This window comes from Somniosus microcephalus, chromosome 1 (genome assembly GCF_052327205.1).
Source record: "Somniosus microcephalus isolate GS21.2 chromosome 1, FLI_Smic_1.0, whole genome shotgun sequence".
Taxonomy (NCBI): Eukaryota; Metazoa; Chordata; class Chondrichthyes; order Squaliformes; family Somniosidae; genus Somniosus; species Somniosus microcephalus.
This window is the reverse complement of record NC_140987.1, coordinates 161,580,007-161,602,430: the sequence shown is the minus strand read 5'-3', so window position 1 is coordinate 161,602,430 and position 22,424 is coordinate 161,580,007.

The window sequence follows — 22,424 nt, the reverse complement described above, 5'->3', positions numbered from 1 at the left end:
GCGCCAGAAATGAGTTTGCGCAGATATTCAGCGCAGCGGTATTGGCGGCGGTAGCCGTTAGCGCTGCACCGGCACCGATGACGTCATCGGTGTGCGCAGTGTCCCGGTTCCGCCCTGAAATCGGCCCGATCCCCATATTTAGTTGCGGCCGCCTCCTCCGAAGCGGCCGCAAACAGCGACCAGAAAACGGGGCTGTCCTGCTGCCTTAGTGGGGCGCTTTAAAGCGGAAGGTGCGGCCGGCCGCTTTTTCGGCGGCCGCCTGCCCGCACCTCCTTCCCCGGCCTCCTCCACCCCCCCCCCGTGGCATTGCCGGCTGCTTTCCGCGAGCCCGGCATTTTCCGAGGTGCCGGGCTCACTTGCTGGCACTATCCAGCGGCGATCTCCCCGTTGCAGGCAGCTCCCCCTTAAGAGAAGGAGGAGGCCTGCAGTACCGCAGCCTGCCGCTCCGCAGCGGCTGGCGCAGCGGTGCCAAGAGCGCTGATATTCAGTGTCAGCGCCCCAAGCGGAGGCGGGCACACCCTGGTATAGCGCCCGGTTCCGAATTGGGGCGCTAACAATGAATATCTGACGATCGCTATAGGCTTCCCGCCCAGCGCTAACTTTTGGGCGCTAGCCAGCTGGCGGGGCCATAGTGAATTTCTAGGCCGAAGTGCTTTATTCAGGAAGGAAAGGAAGTTCTGGAAAGTTCTGAACAAAGAGAGCTAAACTTAACCAAGAGAACACCCAACCATTTATCTGCTGTGACAGCGCCACCACAGGTGGGAGGAGAACACACAATACATAACACCCTTAACAACCAGTTAAGTGCCTCTATAATATAATTTTGAGAGGCCTTTCTGATTTTACCACTTTTCCCATGTCCTGCACTTCTCCTCTGGAACACGCCAGTGAATCCTGGCAGCTTCACAAGTGGACTGCTGACTAACAGCTGCAGCTCCTCCATTACAAAGGAGTTTTCAGCAATCATCATTTGCAGGTGGCAGAACTTTGTTGTCTCAGGTCTGGGGGAACTTTTAGTAGGCATACCCATTGTTGTGGAAGTTTGGAGCCTGACACCCATCTCCAGTGTGACCTCCTGGGAAACCCCTCTTGCCACCTTGACTGAGCACTTCCTCATCTGAGGCATATAACCAGAAGCATGGGAACCATTTATTTCCTTTCCTCCTGGATATCAGATTCAGACAAAGACCAGCCATGGCTGCAGCAGAAACATGAACAACAGTAGCATCAACAGCAGCAGCAACAACAGGAATGCCAAGCTGCTGCTCACCCACCTGAAGCTGCACAGGCCAGAAGGCGCCAGCGCACGACCGCATTGCTGCCCGGGATGCAAGGGACACACTCATGTTGGCCAGATTTGCTTAGCCTGCACAATGAAACACTTTTGCCTCGTACCTACTTATCAAACCATTGACAATGGCCATGAACCTGCAGATTCCTATCACTCTGACCCCCATACTGACAATTGCAAGTCGCCCTAAGCCCTCAATGTGGAAGTCCCATTAGCAAAATGACACATGCCACAGCTTCAACAGTTTGCCATCAGAATCTTTTCTGACAATAAGCAACTGATGGCTTTTCAAAATTAAACACAATGTTACACCCAAGTGATTACCCTTTTGACTACTTGTGCATTATCTTCCTCTTACGTGTGCTCTTACGTGGTGCTTCCCCTGTGGCTTCAGCAGATGTGGAGGCCCCTTGCTCACTTTCTTGTTGCTCCTGTCTCAAGACCTTTGGTGGGTGTCCTCTGGGGTTGCAAACCTGTGAAGGCTCGGCAACAGTCTGCTGCTCTTGCGGCTGTGCAGGGGTTGAGATGCCGATCTCAGTTTGGTGGGGACTCTGGTGGGCCTCTGACCCAGGGCTCTGCAGTGGCATGGTCGTGTGAGCGCTTGGAGAGGAGCCCCCACTTCCTTGTTGTATGCCACCAACATCCCTCTCATGGGTCAGCCCCACTTCAGAGCTAGCAAGTGGCTGGACAGCACCTTGCTGCACTGCAGCGGGGCCATGAGGACCCGTTTCTGCACTGGAAGTCCTACTCCAGAGGACTTCCATGAAGGTCTGGTTTGTTTGCTCAATAGCTGACCATCGCTCCTCAAGAAATGTCAGTCTATTCTGAACAATTACCATGTTTTCCATACCCTGGCGACTAAGCTCCTCCATGGACGTGGCCATCCTTTCCTCTACCGTAGCTATTCTCTCCTCTACGGTAGCCAGCCTTACCATGGAGGTAGCCATCCTTTCCAACGAGGTTGCCATCCTTTCCGTGGTGATGCCTTCATGCGCCAACGCCTCCATAAAGGCTCTGCTCATGTTAGCGATGGATTCCTCCATTCGCTCCACACTCGCAGTGACGTGGAGACAAAACCTGCCAGAGACTCCTTCACCTGTTCCTGGAGTTCGAGCACCTCTCCTGGATGGACCCAGAGGCACAGGGTTGACATGCAGCGGAGCCGAGCTGGGAGCATCCTCTCCACTGTAACGAGGACTCTCCACTGCTGTCCCTGTCTCCACCATCTGCTGATGTTCACTTGTGAGCTGTGATACACCAGGTGACAACTCTACTCTATGTCCCGAAGGTCCCACCGAGGTGTGAGTGTCTGCGCTGGTGCAGGGTGCGCTTAATTCTGCTGACGGAGCGCACTCAGAGGTTGCAGCTTCCTCTGAGGAGCCTGTAAGCTCAGGCTCTTCCTCCTGGACAGTGGGGACGGGTGCTCTCGATGGTCCTGTGTGGGAGTAAAGGAAAGAGTTAGGGATGTGAGGTAAAGGTTGCATGCACATTGAATTGTGCAGATGATCATAAGTCAATCTGTTAGAGCATGAGAATCATTATCAGTCACTCATGCAATGTCAATGAGAGAGATGCCAAACTATTGTGTCACCAGCTTGCTGTGATGCGCCTGCCTGTCCGTCCCCCACTTGGGAATCCTCCTCGATCCCGGCAATTTGCAGGGCCGCCTCCTCCGAGGTGGTAAGCTGGGTTACTGAGGGTGGCCCTCCTCCTGTCTTCGCTCTTTCCCTCTTATTGTGGGCTCTCTTTTCCTGCAATGAGGGACACAAGTGGAGTTTGAGTGAGAATGAAGGAGTGAGCGTAGAGAATCCATAGCATAGATGCTTAGAAGGAGACAAAGGGCCCTCCCTGTGTGTTGTAAGTTGTTGTCATTGCGTCACAGTGATAGGGAGTGTGAGGGCTGCATGGTCGAATAATTAAGTGAATGTGACCCTAGAGAGAGAGGGAATGGGTAAGGGTGCAGGGATGTCAGTGTCAAGTGGGATGTGGAGGAAGAGGTTGGCAAAGCAGAGTGCTGGTGAGGAGAGGCGATGGGGATGAGATTGAGGGTGATGAAAAAGTCATACTCTCTTTTCCTGTGCAGAGAAGGTCATGATACCTCTTCCTGCACTGCAGCCAGGTTTTGCGGCACATAGAGATGGCGTTGACCTCCTGGGCCACTTGCAGCCACACAGCTTTAGTCTGTTGTGGTGGCTTTTTTCTCCCTGAGGAAGGTAAGAGCACTTCCTTATTAGCTCTTGCTCCCTGCACCAGAGCTTGGAGGGAGGGCTCATCAAATCGAGGTGCACACTTTTGCTTGCTGGTGGACATGGTCGGTAAATGAAGTCTTTCATACAATGTCCAAAGTGTTTCCAGTCTCCAGAAGAAGCAAGGCTGCGTGCAGGCCTTAAATCCAGCAGCACTGATGATGTCATCGGAGGCGACTTTCAGGATGGAAAGACTAATTGGACCAGGGGTTCCCACACGCTGGAAATCAAGTGCCCAATTAGGAGAAAATTGCACTTTTTTCCCACTTCACATCAGAATCGGGGTCCTGACACGGAAACCACCTGACACGCTCCAGCCCAACCCCAATGGCAAAATCCAGCCCATTGTCTTCGGTCCCCGCCACAAACTTTATTCCCTAGCCACCAACTCTATCCCTCTCCCTGGCAACTGTCTGAGGCTGAACAAGACTGTTCGCAAACTTGGTGTCATATTTGACCCCGGGATAAGCTTCCGACCACATATCCGTGCCATCAATCAGACCACCTATTTTCAACTCCGTAACATCGCCTGACTCTGCCCCTGCTTCAGTTCACTTGCAGCCGAAACCCTCATCCATGCTGTTGTTATCTCTAGGCTTGACTATTCCAATGCACTCCTGCCCGACCTCCATAATCTTGAGGTCATTCAAAACCCTGCTGCCCGTGTCCTACTTCGCACATTTCCTGCCTCAGTATCACTATCGCCCCTGTGCTCCCTGACCTACATTGGCTCCCGGTTAAGCAAAGCCTCGATTTTAAAATTCCCGATTTTAATTGCTCCACCACTTCAGCTACTTTGGCCCTAAGCTCTGGAATTCCCTCGCTAAACCTTTCCGCCTCTCTACCTCTCTACCTCTCTTTCCTCCTTTAAGACGCTCTTTAAAACCTACCTCTTTGACCAGGCTTTTGCTCACCTGTCCTAATATCTCCTTATGTGGCTTGTAGTGTATGTACCTTTAAGAGAGAACTACTTTTACAGCTCCTGTATACTGTAGTACCGGCAGTGGCCACACCTGTATATAAGCCTTGAGCATGCCTCTGTACTGTTAGTCTTTAGACTACCCTCCTCCAGTAAGCACCTGTTGATTGTTAATTTACAGCCTCCATCTAGTTATTGGAAAACATCATACTTTAAGAATCAATGGATTCAACAGTGGCGACGAGGTCGATTTGAATCTACCTGCAACTCTGCATTTCCTTTCAAGGATTCGCTCTGGGAGGGCGGTGGAAGAAAGTCGAGGCCAGAAGCACGGGCGTCAACCACGAGAAACCGCCCAGTCATCCGGCAGAGAGTGAACATCGCAGGGGAGGCTGTTGAGGGCTGGGCTTGGTTCTCCAGCCACGACGATCCAGCAACAGACTGGCAACAGGTACAGCGCAGACCCTTCCCGGACAGCGGCGGCTGGAGCCGACCACGGGGTAAGAGAGAGGGTGAAGCGCACAGGGCGCAGCTGTGGGGGTTGAAGAGTCAAAGAGTCATAGAGTCATAGAGTTATACAGCACGGATAGAGGCCCTTCGGCCCATCGTGTCCGTGCCGGCCATCAAGCCCTGTCTAATCTAATCCCATATTCCAGCATTTGGTCTGTAGCCTTGTATGTTATGGCATTTCAAGTGCTCATCCAAATGCTTCTTCAATGTTGTGACGGTTCCTGCCTCCACAACCCTTTCAGGCAGTGAGTTCCAGACTCCAACCACCCTCTGGGTGAAAAAGTTCTTTCTCAAATCCCCTCTAAACCTCCCGCCCTTTACCTTGAATCTATGCCCCCTAGCTATTGACCCTTCTACTAAGGGAAAAAGCTCCTCAGTATCCATCCTATCTATGCCCCTCATAATTTTGTACACCTCAATCATGTCCCCCCTCAGCCTCCTCTGCTCCAAGGAAAACAAACCCAATCTGCCCAGTCTTTCTTCATAGCTGAAGCGCTCCAGCCCTGGTAACATCCTGGTGAATCTCCTCTGCACCCTCTCCAAAGCGATCACATCCTTCCTGTAGTGTGGCGACCAGAACTGCACACAGTATTCCAGCTGTGGCCTAACCAGTGTTTTATACAGCTCCATCATAACCTCCTTGCTCTTATATTCTATGCCTCGGCTAATGAAGGCAAGTATCCCATATGCCTTTTTTACCACCTTATCCACCTGTTCCGCCGCCTTCAGGGATCTGTGTACTTGCACACCCAGATCCCTCTGCACCTCCGTCTTGCCTAGGGTCTTACCATTCATTGTGTATTCCCTTGCCTTGTTAGTCCCCCCAAAGTGCATCACCTCGCACTTTTCCGGGTTAAATTCCATTTGCCACTGTTCCGCCCATCTGACCAACCCATCTATATCGTCCTGCAGACTGAGGCTACCCTCCTCGCTATTTACCACCCTACCAATTTTTGTATCATCCGCGAACTTACTGATCATACCTTTTACATTCATATCCAAGTCATTAATGTAGACCACAAACAGCAAGGGACCCAGCACCGATCCCTGTGGTACCCCACTGGCCACAGGCTTCCAGTCACAAAAACAACCTTCGACCATCACCCTCTGCCTTCTGCCACTAAGCCAGTTTTGTATCCAATGTGCCAAGGCACCCTGGATTCCATGGGCTCTTACCTTCTTGACCAGTCTCCTGTGCGGGACTTTATCGAAGGCCTTACTGAAATCCATGTATACCACATCCACTGCGTTACCCTCATCCACACACCTAGTCACCCCCTCAAAAAATTCAATCAAATTAGTCAGACATGATCTTCCCTTGACAAAGCCATGTTGACTATCCCTGATGAATCCTTGTCTCTCCAAGTGGAGACTAATTTTGTCCCTCAGAATTTTTTCCAATAATTTTCCTACCACTGATGTTAGGCTCACTGGCCTGTAGTTCCCCGGTTTTTCCCTACTTCTCTTCTTGAATAATGGTACTACATTAGCGGTTCTCCATTCCTCTGGCACATCCCCTGTGGCCAGAGAGGTCCTGAATATATGTGGTGTGGAGATGCCGGAGTTGGACTGGGGTGGACAAATGTAAGAAATCACACAACACCAGGTTATAGTCCAACAGCTTTATTTGAAATCACAAGCTTTCGGAGCGCTGCTCCTTCTTCAGGTGAAGTGGAGAAATGCATAAAGACACAGCTTATATAGTCAGAGAATCATGTCAGATGTTTACAGGTAACCTTTCCAACTGCCATTGATCACACCTCGGCAGAGAGATAATCACAGCAGTCAAAGGTGTGAATGGTGTCCAAACAGGTCAGTCAGGGAAACATTACATCAAAGGACAATGAGGTGGGGTCACAAGGGGTCAAATATTGCAGATGCTGGGGTCTGTATGAAAAACAAAAAAACAGACAAAAATCTTTTTTTTTTGGCTGGAAATCACAGCAGGTCCGGCCGCATCTGTGTAGAGAGAACAAGCCAATGTCGACTCGAGTCTGGATGACCCTGCATCAGGTAGGGTTACATGTAGCGTGACATGAACCCAAGATCTCGGTTAAGGCCGTCCTCATGGGTGCGGAACTTGGCTATCAGTTTCTGCTCGACGATTTTGCGTTGTCGTGTGTCTCGAAGGCCACCTTGGAGAATGCTTACCCGAAGATCGGAGGCTGAATGTCCTTGACTGCTGAAGTGTTCCCCGACTGGGAGGGAACACTCCTGCCTGGTGATTGTTGCGCGGTGTCCGTTCATCCGTTGTCGCAGTGTCTGCATGGTCTCGCCGATGTACCATGCTCCGGGGCATCCTTTCCTGCAACGTATGAGGTAGACAACGTTGGCCGAGTCACATGAGTATGTACCATGTACCTGGTGGGTGGTGTCCTCACGTGTGATGATGGTATCTGTGTTGATGATCTGGCATGTCTTGCAGAGGTTGCTGTGGCAGGGTTGTGTGGTGTCGTGGTCGCTGTTCTCCTGGAAGCTGGGTAATTTGCTGCGAACGATGGTCTGTTTGAGGTTAGGCGGCTGTTTGAAAGCGAGTAGTGGAGGCGTGGGGATGGCCTTAGCGAGGTGTTCGTCATCATCGATGACATGTTGAAGGCTGCGAAGAACATGGCGTAGTTTCTCCGCTCCGGGGAAGTACTGGACGATGAAGGGTACTCTGTTGGTTGTGTCCCGTGTTTGTCTTCTGAGGAGGTCTATGCGATTTTTCGCTGTGGCCCGTCGGAACTGTCGATCGACGAGTCGAGCATCATATCCCGTTCTTACAAGGGCGTCTTTCAGTGTCTGTAGGTGTCCATCGCGTTCCTCCTCGCCTCCACTACTCGCTTTCAAACAGCCGCCTAACCTCAAACAGACCATCGTTCGCAGCAAATTACCCAGCTTCCAGGAGAACAGCGACCACGACACCACACAACCCTGCCACAGCAACCTCTGCAAGACATGCCAGATCATCAACACAGATACCATCATCACACGTGAGGACACCACCCACCAGGTACATGGTACATACTCATGTGACTCGGCCAACGTTGTCTACCTCATACGTTGCAGGAAAGGATGCCACGGAGCATGGTACATCGGTGAGACCATGCAGACACTGCGACAACGGATGAACGGACACCGCGCAACAATCACCAGGCAGGAGTGTTCCCTCCCAGTCAGGGAACACTTCAGCAGTCAAGGACATTCAGCCTCCGATCTTCGGGTAAGCATTCTCCAAGGTGGCCTTCGAGACACACGACAACGCAAAATCATCGAGCAGAAACTGATAGCCAAGTTCCGCACCCATGAGGACGGCCTTAACCGAGATCTTGGGCTCATGTCACGCTACATGTAACCCCACCTGATGCAGGGTCATCCAGACTCGAGTCGACATTGGCTTGTTCTCTCTACACAGATGCGGCCGGACCTGCTGTGATTTCCAGCCAAAAAAAAAATGTTTTTTGTCTGTTTTTTTGTTTTTCATACAGACCCCAGCATCTGCAATATTTGACCCCTTGTGACCCCACCTCATTGTCCTTTGATGCAATGTTTCCCTGACTGACCTGTTTGGACACCATTCACACCTTTGACTGCTGTGATTATCTCTCTGCCGAGGTGTGATCAATGGCAGTTGGAAAGGTTACCTGTAAACATCTGACATGATTCTCTGACTATATAAGCTGTGTCTTTATGCATTTCTCCACTTCACCTGAAGAAGGAGCAGCGCTCCGAAAGCTTGTGATTTCAAATAAAGCTGTTGGACTATAACCTGAATATATGTGTTAGAGCCCCCGCAATCTCTTCCTTTGCCTCACACAGCAGCCTGGGATACATTTCATCCGGGCCTGGGGATTTATCCATTTTTAGGCCTGCTAAAACCGCCAATACCTCCTCCCTCTCGATGTTAATATGTTTGAGCATATCACAGTCCCCCCGCCCTATTTCTATGTCTACATCGTCCTCCTCCATAGTGAAAACAGATGCAAAAAATTCATTTAGAACCCCTCCTACATCTTCCGGCTCCACACACAGATTGCCACTTTTGTCCCTAATGGGCCCTATTTTTTCCCTAGTTATCCTCTTACCCTTAATATACTTATAAAACTTCTTAGGATTTTCCTTTATTTTGCTCGCCAGTGTTATTTCATGGCCCCTCCTTGATCTCCTAATTTCTTTTTTAAGTATTCCCCTGCACTTTTTGTACTCCTCTAGGGCTTCCTCCGTCTTTAGCCTTTTGTATCTGTCAAAAGCCCTCCTTTTTTTCCTAATCCATTCTCGTATATCCCCTGACATCCAAGGTTCCCTGTGGTTTTTGGAACCACCCTTGACCTTTACGGGAACATTTTGCCATTGTATGATCTCAATCTCCCTTCTGAAAGCCTCCCATTGCTCCGATGCGGATTTTCCTACAAGTAGCTGATCCCAGTCCATTTTGGCCAGATCCTGCCTTATCCTATTAAAATCGGCCTTCCCCCAATTTAGAACCTTTATTTCCGGCCCGTCCCTGTCCTTTTCCATGACCACCTTAAATCTCACCATATTGTGGTCACTGTCACCAAAGTGCTCACCTACTAGCACTTTTTCCACTTGGCCGGCCACATTCCCCAGAATTAGGTCCAGTACCGCCCCCTCTCTTGCAGGACTTTCTACATGCTGGCTCAAAAAGCTCTCCTGGATGCACTTTAAGAATTCTACACCCTCTGAGCCTTTCACACTTTGACTATCCCAGTTAATATTGGGGAAGTTGAAATCCCCCATTATTATTACCCTATTATTTGCACATTTCTCTGAGATTTGCCTACATATCTGTTCCTCTATCTCCCCCTGACTGTTTGGAGGCCTATAGTACACTCCCAGCAAAGTGCTTGCCCCCTTTTTGTTTTTAAGCTCCACCCATATGGCCTCATTAGAGGAACCTGCTAATATATCATCCCTCCTTACTGCAGTAATTGACTCCTTAATTAATATTGCGACACCCCCTCCTCTTTTACCTCCCCCTCTGTCTCGCCTGAAGATTCTGTACCCCGGAATATTGAGCTGCCAGTCTTGCCCCTCCCTCAACCATGTCTCCGTGATAGCAACAATATCATACTCCCATGTGTTTATCAACACCTTCAGTTCATCCACCTTATTTGCAAAACTCCTTGCATTAAAATAGATGCCATCCAGCCTTGCCCTTATATATTTGCCCTGTCTACCAAGCTGACTTGTTTTTTTCTCTATAATTGGCAGCACATCACCCCCTATTTCAGCTCCCCCCTGTATCCCATCCCCCTGCCAAATTAGCTTAAACCCCCCCCAACAGTGCTAGCAAACCTCCCCGCAAGGATATTTGTCCCGCTCTGGTTCAGGTGCAACCCGTCCGACTTGTACAAGTTCCACCTTTCCCAGAAGCAGGCCCAGTGATCCAGGAAACTAAAACCCTCCCTCCTACACCAACTCTTTAGCCATGCATTCATCTGCACTATCCTCCTATTCCTATACTCACTAGCACGTGGTACTGGGAGTAATCCAGAGATTACAACCTTTGAGGTCCTGCCCTTTAATCTGTTACCTAGCTCCCTAAATTCTTGATGCAGGACCTCATCCCCCTTCCTACCTATGTCATTGGTCCCAATGTGGACCACGACCTCTGCCTGCTCACCCTCCCCCTTAAGAATGCCCTGTAGCCGCTCAGTGACATCCATGACCCTGGCCCCAGGGAGGCAACAAACCATCCTGGAGTCACGTTTGCGGCCACAGAAATGCCTATCTGTTCCCCTTACGATAGAATCCCCTACCACTATTGCTCTCCCACTCTTTTTCCTCCCTTCCTGAGCAGCAGAAGCATCCCTGGTGCCAGGAAGCTGGCTGCTGCTGCCTTCCCCTGGTGAGTCATCCCCCTCAACAGTATCCAACTTGGCATACCTGTTTGAAAGGGGGATGTCCGCAGGGGTTCCCTGCACTTCCTGCCTGCCTCTGTTGCTCCGCCTGATGGTCACCCCCTGTGCAGCCCTACACTGAGGCATGAACAACTCGCTAAATGTGCTATCCACGACCCTCTCAGCATCGCGCATGCTCCAAAATTCATCCACCCGCAGCTCGAGCGCCACAATGCGGTCTACAAGTAGCTGCAGCTGGAAGCATTTCCCGCACACATGGTTGCCAGGGACACTGGCAGCGTCCCTGACTTCCCACATGGAGCAAGAGGAGCAGAACACGGGTCTGAACTCTCCTGCCATGACTTACTCCTTTAATAAATTTAAAAATTTATTCAATACCCTAGTTACAGGTATACTCTAGGGCACTTTATTAACCAACTGTCCCCACTACACCACAGAGACCCTAGAAATTTAACCACAGAATTCAAGCTTGTATTGAAAAGAGAGAAAATACTCACCAACCAATCACTTACCTGCTACCTGCTGACGTCACACTTGGACTACTTTTTACCTCTCTCCTGGAACCTGGATTGGTATGCCTCTGACTGCTCCCTCTCAAGCCTTTAAGCTCTCCCGCCTCGGGCTGCTCCCGCGCAGGTCCGCTGCTTCTCCGGTCTCGGGGCTGTGGGCCTCGGTGCCTCTGACTGCTCCCTCTCAAGCCTTTAAGCTCTCCCGCCTCGGGCTGCTCCCGCGCAGGTCCGCTGCTTCTCCGGTCTCGGGGCTGTGGGCCTCGGTGCCTCTGACTGCTCCCTCTCAAGCCTTTAAGCTCTCCCGCCTCGGGCTGCTCCCGCGCAGGTCCGCTGCTTCTCCGGTCTCGGGGCTGTGGGCCTCGGTGCCTCTGACTGCTCCCTCTCAAGCCTTTAAGCTCTCCCGCCTCGGGCTGCTCCCGCGCAGGTCCGCTGCTTCTCCGGTCTTGGGGCTGTGGGCCTCGGCGTCGAGCGGCGTCGACGGAAAACAAAAAGAGAGAGAGGGTAAAGCACAGGAGAATGTGCAGAGCGCAGCCAGGGCTCAAGGGCTGAACAGCATCCACGGGGGAAAGAAAGGAAGCGCGGGAGACGCCATTGAGCCGCGGAGAAGAAGGGAGAGCGCGGGAGACGCCATTTTAGAAGCCGCAGCAGAGAAGAAGGGCGAGCGCAGGAAGAAAGGAAAGCACGGGAAATGCCATTTGGTGCCAGCGGAGAAGAAGGGAGAGCGCAGGAGATGCCATTTTAGACAGTTTAATCACACCCAGGGATGCCGAAGAGTGGCAGTATCACTGTGCTCGACAATGAAGTCGAAGATTGGGCGACATATGTGGAATGCATTGAGGTGTACTGCAAGGCGAATGAAGTGCCAGATGCTAGGAAAGCACTGGTTTTGTTAAATTCCATGGGTGCAAAAACTTATGGCTTACTGCAAAACCTAATAACCCCAGAGAAGCCAGTGGATAAGAATTTCGAAAGCATAGTGGAAATCCTACAGGATCACTTAAACCCCACACCGCTGCTGATAGCAGAAAGATTTAAGTTCCACAAAAGGAACCAGCATAAAGATGAAAGTAATGCTGAGTACTTAACGGAACTGCGCAAGCTATCGAAACACTGCCAGTTTGGATTGGGACTAGCACATACGTTAAGGGACAAGTTTGTGTGTGGGCTTCAAAGTGAAGGAACCCAGAAACGGCTTCTATCAGAAAAGGATCTTACGCTGGACAAGGCTTTCAGCATGGCAGTATCACATGAAGCAGCCGCACAGGGCGCTGCAGAGATACAACGGAGACCGCAAGAATATGGCACCAATGAAATGTCATATGGAGCAGGGAAGTGTTATCGCTGCGGCAGAACAACACATGACCAGAAGGATTGTTGGTTCAAGGACCAAGTGTGCAGACAGTGTGGAAAAGCAGGACACATAGCAAGAGTCTGCAGGTCAGGGAAGAAAACCAGCAGCAAGAAATCTCCACAGGAGAAGTACAAAAAGGTACATAAGGTGATGGACAGTAGTTCAGACGAACAGAAAAGTGATACAGACTCCGGAAGCAAGGAGCTGGGTTGTCTGAAACTACATAAGGTAATCAAAATGGAGGATCACCAGACTATCTGGGTCACGCTCAAGATAGACGGAGTCCAAGTGGAACTGGAATTGGACACAGGATCAGCCCTAACAGTCATAAGCCAAAGGGATTACAAGCGGCTATTCTCACATATACCCTTGAAAGCTACAGAGATTGTCTTGAAGACGTACACGGGGCAAAAAGTCTACCCCAAAGGAAAAATAAGGGTGAACTTGAAATACAAAGGCCAGGAAATACCCAAAATGGACCTATATGTATTGCCAGATGGAGGACCACCACTACTAGGACGTGAATGGATCCGGAAGATACAATTAGATTGGCATTCCATACAGGCACTGAAGGTTGAGGCCAAAAAGGATGACGACGTCACACCTGGACGACTGTCAAAAATGCTAACTGACGCACAAGAAGTGTTCCAGGAGGGACTCGGAACATTAAAAGGCATAACAGCGATGATTAAAATAGAGGAAAATGCAAGCCCAAAGTTTTTAAGGCCAGACCGGTGCCTTATGCGATCCGACCAGCCGTCGAAGCAGAGCTGGAAGGGTTGGAACGTTCAGGACTACTGTCCAAAGTGGACTGGAGCGAGTGGGCTACACCCATCATTCCTGTAATGAAGAGGTCGTTGAGTAATACGCCTGGGGAACCAAAGAAGGTCCGCATCTGTGGGGATTTTAAGGTGACAGTGAACCCAGTCCTTCACACGGTACAATATCCACTTCCACGGATTGAGGATATTTTCGCCTCCCTATCTGGAGGTAAATGCTTCACCAAGAGTGATCTGGCCCAGGCGTACCTGCAAATGGAGGTGGAAGAAGCCTCGAAACAATACCTCACGATCAACACTCATAAAGGTCTCTACCAATACAACTGGCTGGTGTTCGGGGTAGCATCGGCTCCGGCTATTTGGCAAAGGGCAATGGATCAAGTCCTGCAAGGGATTCCAGGGACCCAATGTTATTTGGATGACATCTTGGTGACGGGCAAAAATGACAGTGATCACCTCGCCAACCTGGAGAAGGTGCTCACTAGATTAAAGGAATATGGGCTATGAGCTAATCGCCACAAGTGCGAGTTTTTCCAGAAGCAGATCTCGTATTGTGGCCACGTTATTGATGAAGAGGGGTTACATAAGTCCCCTAAAAAGATTGAGGCAGTAGTCAAGGCTCCAGCACCATAAACTGTGTCACAACTAAGGTCGTTCCTCGGGCTGGTGAACTACTACCATAAGTTCTTACCAAATTTGTCTACAGTATTACACCCACTGAACACCCTACTGCAAACGGAGGTACCATGGAAGTGGAATGACGAATGTAAACGAGCTTTCCAGAAGTGCAAAGAATTGATCACATCAAAAGAGGTGTTGGCACATTTCAACCCAGCACTACCAATTCGGTTGGCATGTGATGCATCACCCTATGGTATTGGAGCGGTGCTATCGCACAAATTCCCAGACGGGTTGGAGAGGCCAGTAGCCTTTGCGTCTCGGTCACTAACCTCAGCCGAGCGCAACTACGCCCAGATTGACAGGGAGGCCCTCGGCCTAGTATGGGGAGTAAAAAAATTCAACCACTATCTGCATGGGCAGAAGTTCACCTTGCTGACTGACCACCAACCACTTGTTTCCATCTTTAATCCAAAGAAGAGCGTTCCGGTGATGACTGCACAACGGCTACAAAGATGGTCCCTTTTTCTAGGGGCGAACCAATATGAAATAGAGTATAAGGGCACCAAACAGCATGGAAACGCTGATGGGCTATCACGCCTGCCACTGCCTACTGTGGAGGAAGCACCAGCAGTGGACCCTATCGAAATATTTTATTCGTCGATAATTGAACGATTGCCAGTAACTAACGTGAATATAGAGAAGGAGACCCGCAATGATCCGACACTGTGTCGGGTATATGATTTGACGGTGAAGGGATGGCCAACACATGGCGACTCACTGTTGCCAGCATTCTCATCCAGAAGAGAACAGCTGTCAGTATGCCAGGGGACAGTGATGTGTGGATCCCGAGTGGTTATTCCACCCAAGTTAAGGGAGAGAGTGCTCAATGAGCTTCACGAAAGCCATCTGGGAGGGGTGAAAATGAAAAGCCTTGCCAGGGCTTATGTGTGGTGGCCGGGGATCGATCAACAAATCGAGGACCTAACAAAGAGCTGCTCAGGATGCCAGAAGGTCCAAAATGCACCACCACATGCCCCTCTACACCCATGGGCGTGGCCCTCCTCTCCATGGCAACGGGTGCATATTGATTTTGCTGGTCCATTCATGGACTCAATGTTCTTAATAGCAGTGGATGCACACTCGAAATGGCCTGAGGTGATCAAAATGTCCTCCACCACTACAGAGAAAACGATTGCAGTCCTACGGACCATTACACATCCGCCCCATATCATCCAGCCACAAATGGATTGGCTGAGAGGTTCGTACAAACCTTTAAAAAGGCGATAAGGACCATGTGCAATGATGAAATTCCACTACAGCATAAGGTGGACAATTTCCTGTTAGCCTACAGAAATGCGACACATGCAGTTACCAACCAGACCCCGGCCATGATGTTCTTTAACCGAAGGTTGAGATCTCGTCTGGATTTGCTCAGACCAAATGTGCGAAGGAATGTTGAGGATAAGCAATTCCAGCACATTAATGAGAAGCCGACAAGGAGCTTCAATGTAGGACAACCAGTCTTGGCCCGCGACTACCAAACAGAGAAATGGCAACCCGGAACGATATGCACACGGCAGGGGCCACTAATGTACACAGTGGATGTCGGGGAGAACATTGTGAGACGCCACGTCGACCAGATCCTAGCGTCACAGGAATGAGTCAACCCCATGTCTCGCGTACCTGGGGATGAACCCGATATACCGGTAGCATCTACCCCAGAAACAGTAGCAGCAGAAACTGATGAACTAACTGACGAAAGGGAGCCAGAATCGCCTCCGCACCAAGAACAAGAACCTCATGAAAGGCGCTATCCAGAAAGGATCAGGAAGCCGCCCCAAAGACTGAATCTATAAATGGACTATTTCAGTTTAATGTGCATGTTAAAGTGTTAACTGTTATTTGAATGTTATGGGTACTGTTAATCTAAAAGGGGAGGAATTGTAGTGTATGTACCTTTAAGAGAGAACTACTTTTACAGCTCCTGTTTACTGTAGTACCGGCAGTGACCACACCTGTATATAAGCCTTGAGCATGCCTCTGTACTGTTAGTCTTTAGACTACCCTCCTCCAGTAAACACCTGTTGATTGTTAATTTACAGCCTCCGTCTAGTTATTGGAAAACATCATGCTTTAAGAATGAACGGATTCAACAGGGCTCATTGTCAAATTTTGTTTGATAACACTCCTGTGAAGCGCCTTGGAATGTTTTACTATGTTAAAGGCGCTATATAAATACACGTTTTTTTTGTTGTCTCGACAGAGGCTGCCTGACCTGCTGAGTACCTCCAGTGTTTTCTGTTTTTGTTTCAGATTTCCAGCATCTGCAATATTTTGCTTTTTGTTCACATCTGCAACATTAGCGGTGACCTCACTCAGTGCTTCTCCCACTGTACTGCTGTAACTTCAGGAAAGTGTAGTGGAAATCCCATTTTTGGACAAAAATTGTGTTTCCGCCACACTTCTGGTGAAGTTCCAGTGCCTGAGCAGGAGAAGTTCCGAAGAAATTCATCCCTGTGTTGTGCTACTTGTGTATAATATCAAAATGGTACGTGCCTCTTCTATTCTCCCTCCCAAAGAAAAAGAAGTGTAACAAATGCTTATTCAAAAATCTTTAACTTCCTACAGATACCGAGGCCATTATTATGTTATGCTTGAAAAACACACACAATCTGATCAATTATATTGAAGCATTATTGATGGTCTCTGTATATCAACAGTAGGTATTTGGTCAGATAAAATCACGATGGCTTGTAAACTGAACCCAGCCTGAGCAACTGTATAAACAGGTTCTTGTTATGGTTGAAGTGTAGCTAATAAGTAGAAACTTGTCAGTGATACAAGTCCACCCTGTGTTATTAATCATGCTTAACAAAGGATAGGGATTGTTATGGTTCTGGCTTCAAATCTGCGGAATGTTTTGCATTACATGCCCATTTCCCAGGTTTTATTCATTATCTAAGGTTTCGGATTCACTCAGGCACTGCCCGTAACAGACTCTTCACGCTCAATCAAGTCACACATGTCATTCACGTTCTCATTATCTTCTGGACTGTTAGCAACTAGAATTAAAAATAAAACACAAGTTTCCCACATTACAACAGCGACTACACTCCAAAAGTACTTCATTGGCTGTAAAGCGCTTTGAGACGTCCGGTGGTCGTGAAAGGCGCTATATAAATGTAAGTCTTTTTTTTTCTGGTAAATTTGTTACCAGTTGCAAAACTGAGCCACACAGATCAGGATCCAGGTTCAATTCCCAGTCTACACTGAGTAAGCTGATCTCAGCAGAGGTGGTATGAGGAGTCCTACAATTGGCCGCAGTGGCTTTGGGCTATGGAGGAGAGAAATCAGCCAGGGTTTTGCTCCTATTTGCTATCCATCAAATTTGCTGGAAGTGCTCATGTGTGAATGTCAGGTGAGGACAAGAACAAGCTCTGTTGTGATCTGTGATCAAATAGCCTGCTGATAATTACTGTCAAGGTTCACATGTGACTAATATCCATCTGGACAAGGGGCTGGAGGCTGTGAAACTGAACCCCAGCAAGAGTCAGCTCACTATTTATTTTTACACTGCTCACCTTCGCCCCCGACTGCCCTCCCCCCACCACCCCTGCTTCAGTTTGGGGCATGACTGGAGATATTCCCAAGCTATCCCAGGAGTCCTGCCAGATATATCTATGTTCAGCCTAGGGCACTGATGCCTGCAGAGAGGTGTGCCATTTTGGGCCACTTTTGGGTTCCACAATGACAAGTTCAAAGGCCAGTTGTTCTCTTGATGTTTGATTCAGGACCTGCCAGCATGGGTGTGCAGAACAAGATAATTAGCCAACCTTTTGTCTCCGGTCTAACCAGGCCTATAGCTTCTCTTCTCAGCGCAACAGGGTGCCACTTTGATATTCTGTTGGGTGGATATTCCTGTTGCATCACTACAGGCATGGCTATCCACCGCTGCCGCCCCCCCTCCACATATGTTAATAAACTCAACCCTGGGATTTGGGATGAGGTCATGGAAAGGCCAATGCAGTGGATGGAAGTTCCATCTCATCAAACTTCTGCTAGCCCAATGGCAGTACTGGAAATTCTACCCTACTCTTTTTAAAAAAAAGATTAGTGTTGAGATACCGCGGCAAACGTGGGAGTCGAGACCAGAGCTAGTAAAACACAACTGCTTTATTCAACCTCATGGCAAAGAGGAACTGGAAAAGCCCGCGCATCCACTTAAATACTCCCCAGACAGGAAGTGCTCCCGGCAGCCTGTCCCTGCGGGAAACAAGTTGCTGGAGGAAAGGGCCCCCGGTTGGGGGCGTCTGCTTAAACTGTCCGTGCCGCCGTGAGCGGATTATGTCCAGTGGCGGCGTGTCGCCACAGAGCTCCCCCCAGAATCCACTTAGGAGGAGTGGACGAGTCGTGACGGTGGTCTGATGGTTCTGCCGCAGTGGCTCTGAGTGGTCGCCGGTCTAGTTGGTGGGGCCGGGCGGTTCACCGCCGGCTGTGCTGGCTTGCTGGTGGGACGGCCTCTAGTTGGAGGCCGGGCCACGGGGACCTGTTCCCCTGGTTCTGTGTGTGCTGGTTTGAGCCGGTCGATGGAGACTGTGTCGACCCTGTCGCCGAGTCGCAGCTTGAAGACCTTGTCCCCGGTTTGTAGTACCTCGTACGGTCCGTCGTACGGGGGTCGCAGGGGCCCGCGGTGCGCGTTGTGTCGCACGAAGACGAAGCGCGCCTGCTGTAAATTTGGCGGGACGTGAGGTGCGAGTTCGCCGTGTCGGTTGACCGGAAGTGGGGTGAACTGCTGAGCGGAAGAGAAAGAGTTGAGCCGCTGCTGTTCGGCCGACCAAGGCGTGGTAGCCTCCAGAAGGAATTCGCCTGGGACGCGCAGCGGTTGTCCGTAGACTAACTCCGCTGCCGAGGACTGGAGGTCTTCCTTGACCGCGGTGCGTAGGCCTAGTAACACCCACGGTAGGCGGTCAGTCCAGGTACTGTCCTGCAGGCCGGCGTGGAGTGAGGCCTTGAGTGACCTGTGGAAGCGTTCACACAGCCCATTGGCCTGCGGGTGGTACGCCGTGGTTTGGTGGACCATCACCCCGAGGTTGCGTGCTGTGGCCGTCCAGAGTTCGGAGGTGAACTGGATGCCTCTGTCGGAGGTTATGTCGGCTGGTACGCCGAACCTTGCGACCCAGGTGTTAACGAACGCCCTGGCGATGTCGGCTGTAGTGGCGGAGGGCAGCGGCACTGCCTCAGGCCAGCGTGTGTAGCGGTCGACCATCGTGAGGAGATAAGTTTGGCCTTGCGATGGTGGCAGAGGACCGATGATGTCGACGTGTACATGGTCGAAGCGGCGGCTGGGTACCTCGAAGTCTCCCAGGGGTGCTTTTGTGTGTAGCTGTACCTTAGCCCGTTGGCAGGCGAGGCAGGAGGTGGCCCAAGTCCGAACATCTTTGCTGAGGCCGCGCCAGACGAAACGCTGGGAGAGGTGTTTGACGGATGCGCGGGCACCCGGATGGGAGAGCGCGTGTAGCGCGTCGAAGATGCGGCAACGCCAGGTTGCAGGGACGACTGGCCTGGGTTGGCCGAGTGAGACGTCGCAAGTGACTGCCGTGGCTTCGGGCCCATGTGCGACCTTGGCTAGGCGTAGCCCTGGCAGGCTGGTAGCCGCCGAGAGGAGGTCTGGGTCCGTGAGCTGGGCCGCTGCTAGTTGCGCGTAGTCGACTGCGAGGAGATTCGCGCAGATGGCGGGACGGGAAAGGCAGTCGGCGACAACGTTCTCTCTACCGGAGACGTGCTGGATGTCCGTAGTAAACTCAGACACGGCCGCGAGCTGGCGTTGCTGCCTAGCGGAACAGGGTTCGGTGTGCTTGGCCATCGCGTATGTGAGCGGCTTGTGGTCCACGTACGCGGTGAAGGGGCGGCCTTCCAGGAGGAACCTGAAATGGCGGACCGACAGGTGGAGCGCGAGAAGCTCGCGGTCGAAAGTGGAGTATTTGACCTCCGGGGGGCGCAGTTGGCGGCTGTAGAAGACAAGTGGCTGCCACGCGCCATTGACCCACTGCTCGAACACGGCTCCGACCGCGCGGTCGGAGGCGTCGGTGGTGAGCGCGACCCGGGCATCAGCCCTCGGGTGCGCGAGCAGGGTGGCGTCGGCGAGCGCGTTTTTGGTGGCGTCGAAGGCGGCTGACGTGTCAGTGGTCCAGGCTACGTCCATCTTGCCGGATTTACCTCGGAGGGAGTCGTATAGGGGCTTCATGAGGGCTGCAGCTCTGGGGATGAACCTGTTGTAGAAGTTCACCATCCCGAGGAACTCCTGGAGGCCCTTGATGGTTTTGGGGCGGGGGAATTGCTGGACGGCCTGCACCTTGTTGGGCAGGGGGACGGCCCCAGCAGGGGTGATGTGGTGACCGAGAAAATCAATCTCGGTTAGGCCGAATTGGCGCTTCGCCGGGCTGAGGATGAGCCCGTGTTGGGCTAGGCGCCCGAACAGGATGCGAAGGTGTTCGAGGTGTTCCTGTTTGGAGGAGCTGGCCACGAGAATGTCGTCTAGATAGACGAATAGGAAGTTCAGGTCCCGGAGGACTGAGTCCATAAGGCACTGGAAAGCCTGGGCTGCATTCTTGAGGCCGAAGGGCATCCTCAGGAACTCGAACAGGCCGAATGGGGTGATGACGGCCATTTTGGGGATGTCCGCGGGGTGTACGGGGACTTGGTGGTAACCGCGCACCAGGTCGACCTTGGAAAAGACGGTTCGTCCGGCCAGTCGGACCGAGAAGTCCTGGATGTGTGGCACCGGGTATTGGTCGGGGGTGGTGGCGTCGTTGAGGCGGCGGTAGTCCCCACAAGGGTGCCAGCCTCCGCCGGGCTTGGGGGCGATGTGGAGGGGCGAGGCCCAAGGGCTGCTGGAGCGGCGGATGATGCCGAGTTGTTCCATGGTGGTGAACTCGGCCCGCGCGATTTCCAGCTTGGCCGGGTTGAGTCTGCGGGCGTGGGCAGAAACTGGGGGGCCGGTGGTGGGGATATAGTGCTCCACACCGTGTTTGGCGGCTTTGGCCGAAAAGGTCGGGTTAGTGAGGGCGGAAAACTCGGCTAGGAGTGCCGAGTAGTCGTCCGTGGCTCTGGCGAGGCAGTAGGTCGTCAGGCCGGCCGAACGGGCCGGGGTGAATGTGCCGGGGATGGGGGCCATAGTGTTTATGTCAACGAGGCGGTGCCTCGGAATGTCGACAAGGAGGCCGTGGGCGCGTAGGAAGTCAGCGCCGATGAGTGGGCAGAGGACCTTGGCTGTGAGGAACTCCCAGCATTAGCGGCGGCCTGCGAGGTCGAGCGTGACCATGCGGGTGCCATATGTGTGGATGTCAGAGCCATTGGCTGCGGCCAGCGTGATACCCCGTGTGCCGCGTTGGATTTCGAGGGTGGAGGCGGGGGTGATGCTGTGCTGGGCCCCTGTGTCGCACAGAAATCGGCGGTTGGTTCTGTCATCGGTGACGTACAGTAGAGGCCCCTTTTGCCCCGCGGCCATCGCGGGGGCCGGTGCGGGGGGGGTTTGAAAGTGCACAGTGGCGTGCAGCGTTGGGCCCTAGTGCCAAAACAGGTGTGGTAGTAGCAGTGACCCGGAGTGGTAGGGCGGTCGGGCCTCATGGTCCGGGAAGACCGCGTGGTCGTTGCCGTGAGGTTGGGCGCGACGTCGCGAGCGGACTGCGCAGAGAGCAGCCGGTCGGCCTTTTCGGCTATGTCATTCAGGTCCGTGGAGCCAGACTCCACAATGAGCGGGCGGATGCTGGCGGGGAGCTGCCGAATGAAAAGTGTGCGAAAGAGGGCGCCGGTGTTTTTGTCATCCGAGAGGGACAGCATGTGGGAAAGCAGATCCAAGGGTGAAGCGTCACCAAGGCCGGGGAGGTCAAGGAGTTGGCAGTTGTGCTGGTAAGAGGACGTTTGAAATTTTTTAAGGAGCGCAGCCTTCAGATGTTCGTACGTGCCTTCCACTGGTGGATCCTGCAGTGCTGCCCAAACCTTGGGGACTGTGGCGTAGGTGAGAGAGGAGACGAGGTAGTTGTACTTTGTGGCATCGACTGTAATGTGTTTCAGCCGGAATCTGGGCTCAGCTTGAACAAACCAGGCTTCGGCCAGGTTCTCCCAAAAGTCCGGTAGTTTAACCGTGACTGCGTTTGTATCCGCCATGCTAGCTTAGGATTCGTCCTGAGCGTCGGGGTCACCAGTGTTGAGATACCGCGGCAAACGTGGGAGTCGAGACCAGAGCTAGTAAAACACAACTGCTTTATTCAACCTCATGGCAAAGAGGAACTGGAAAAGCCCGCGCATCCACTTAAATACTCCCCAGACAGGAAGTGC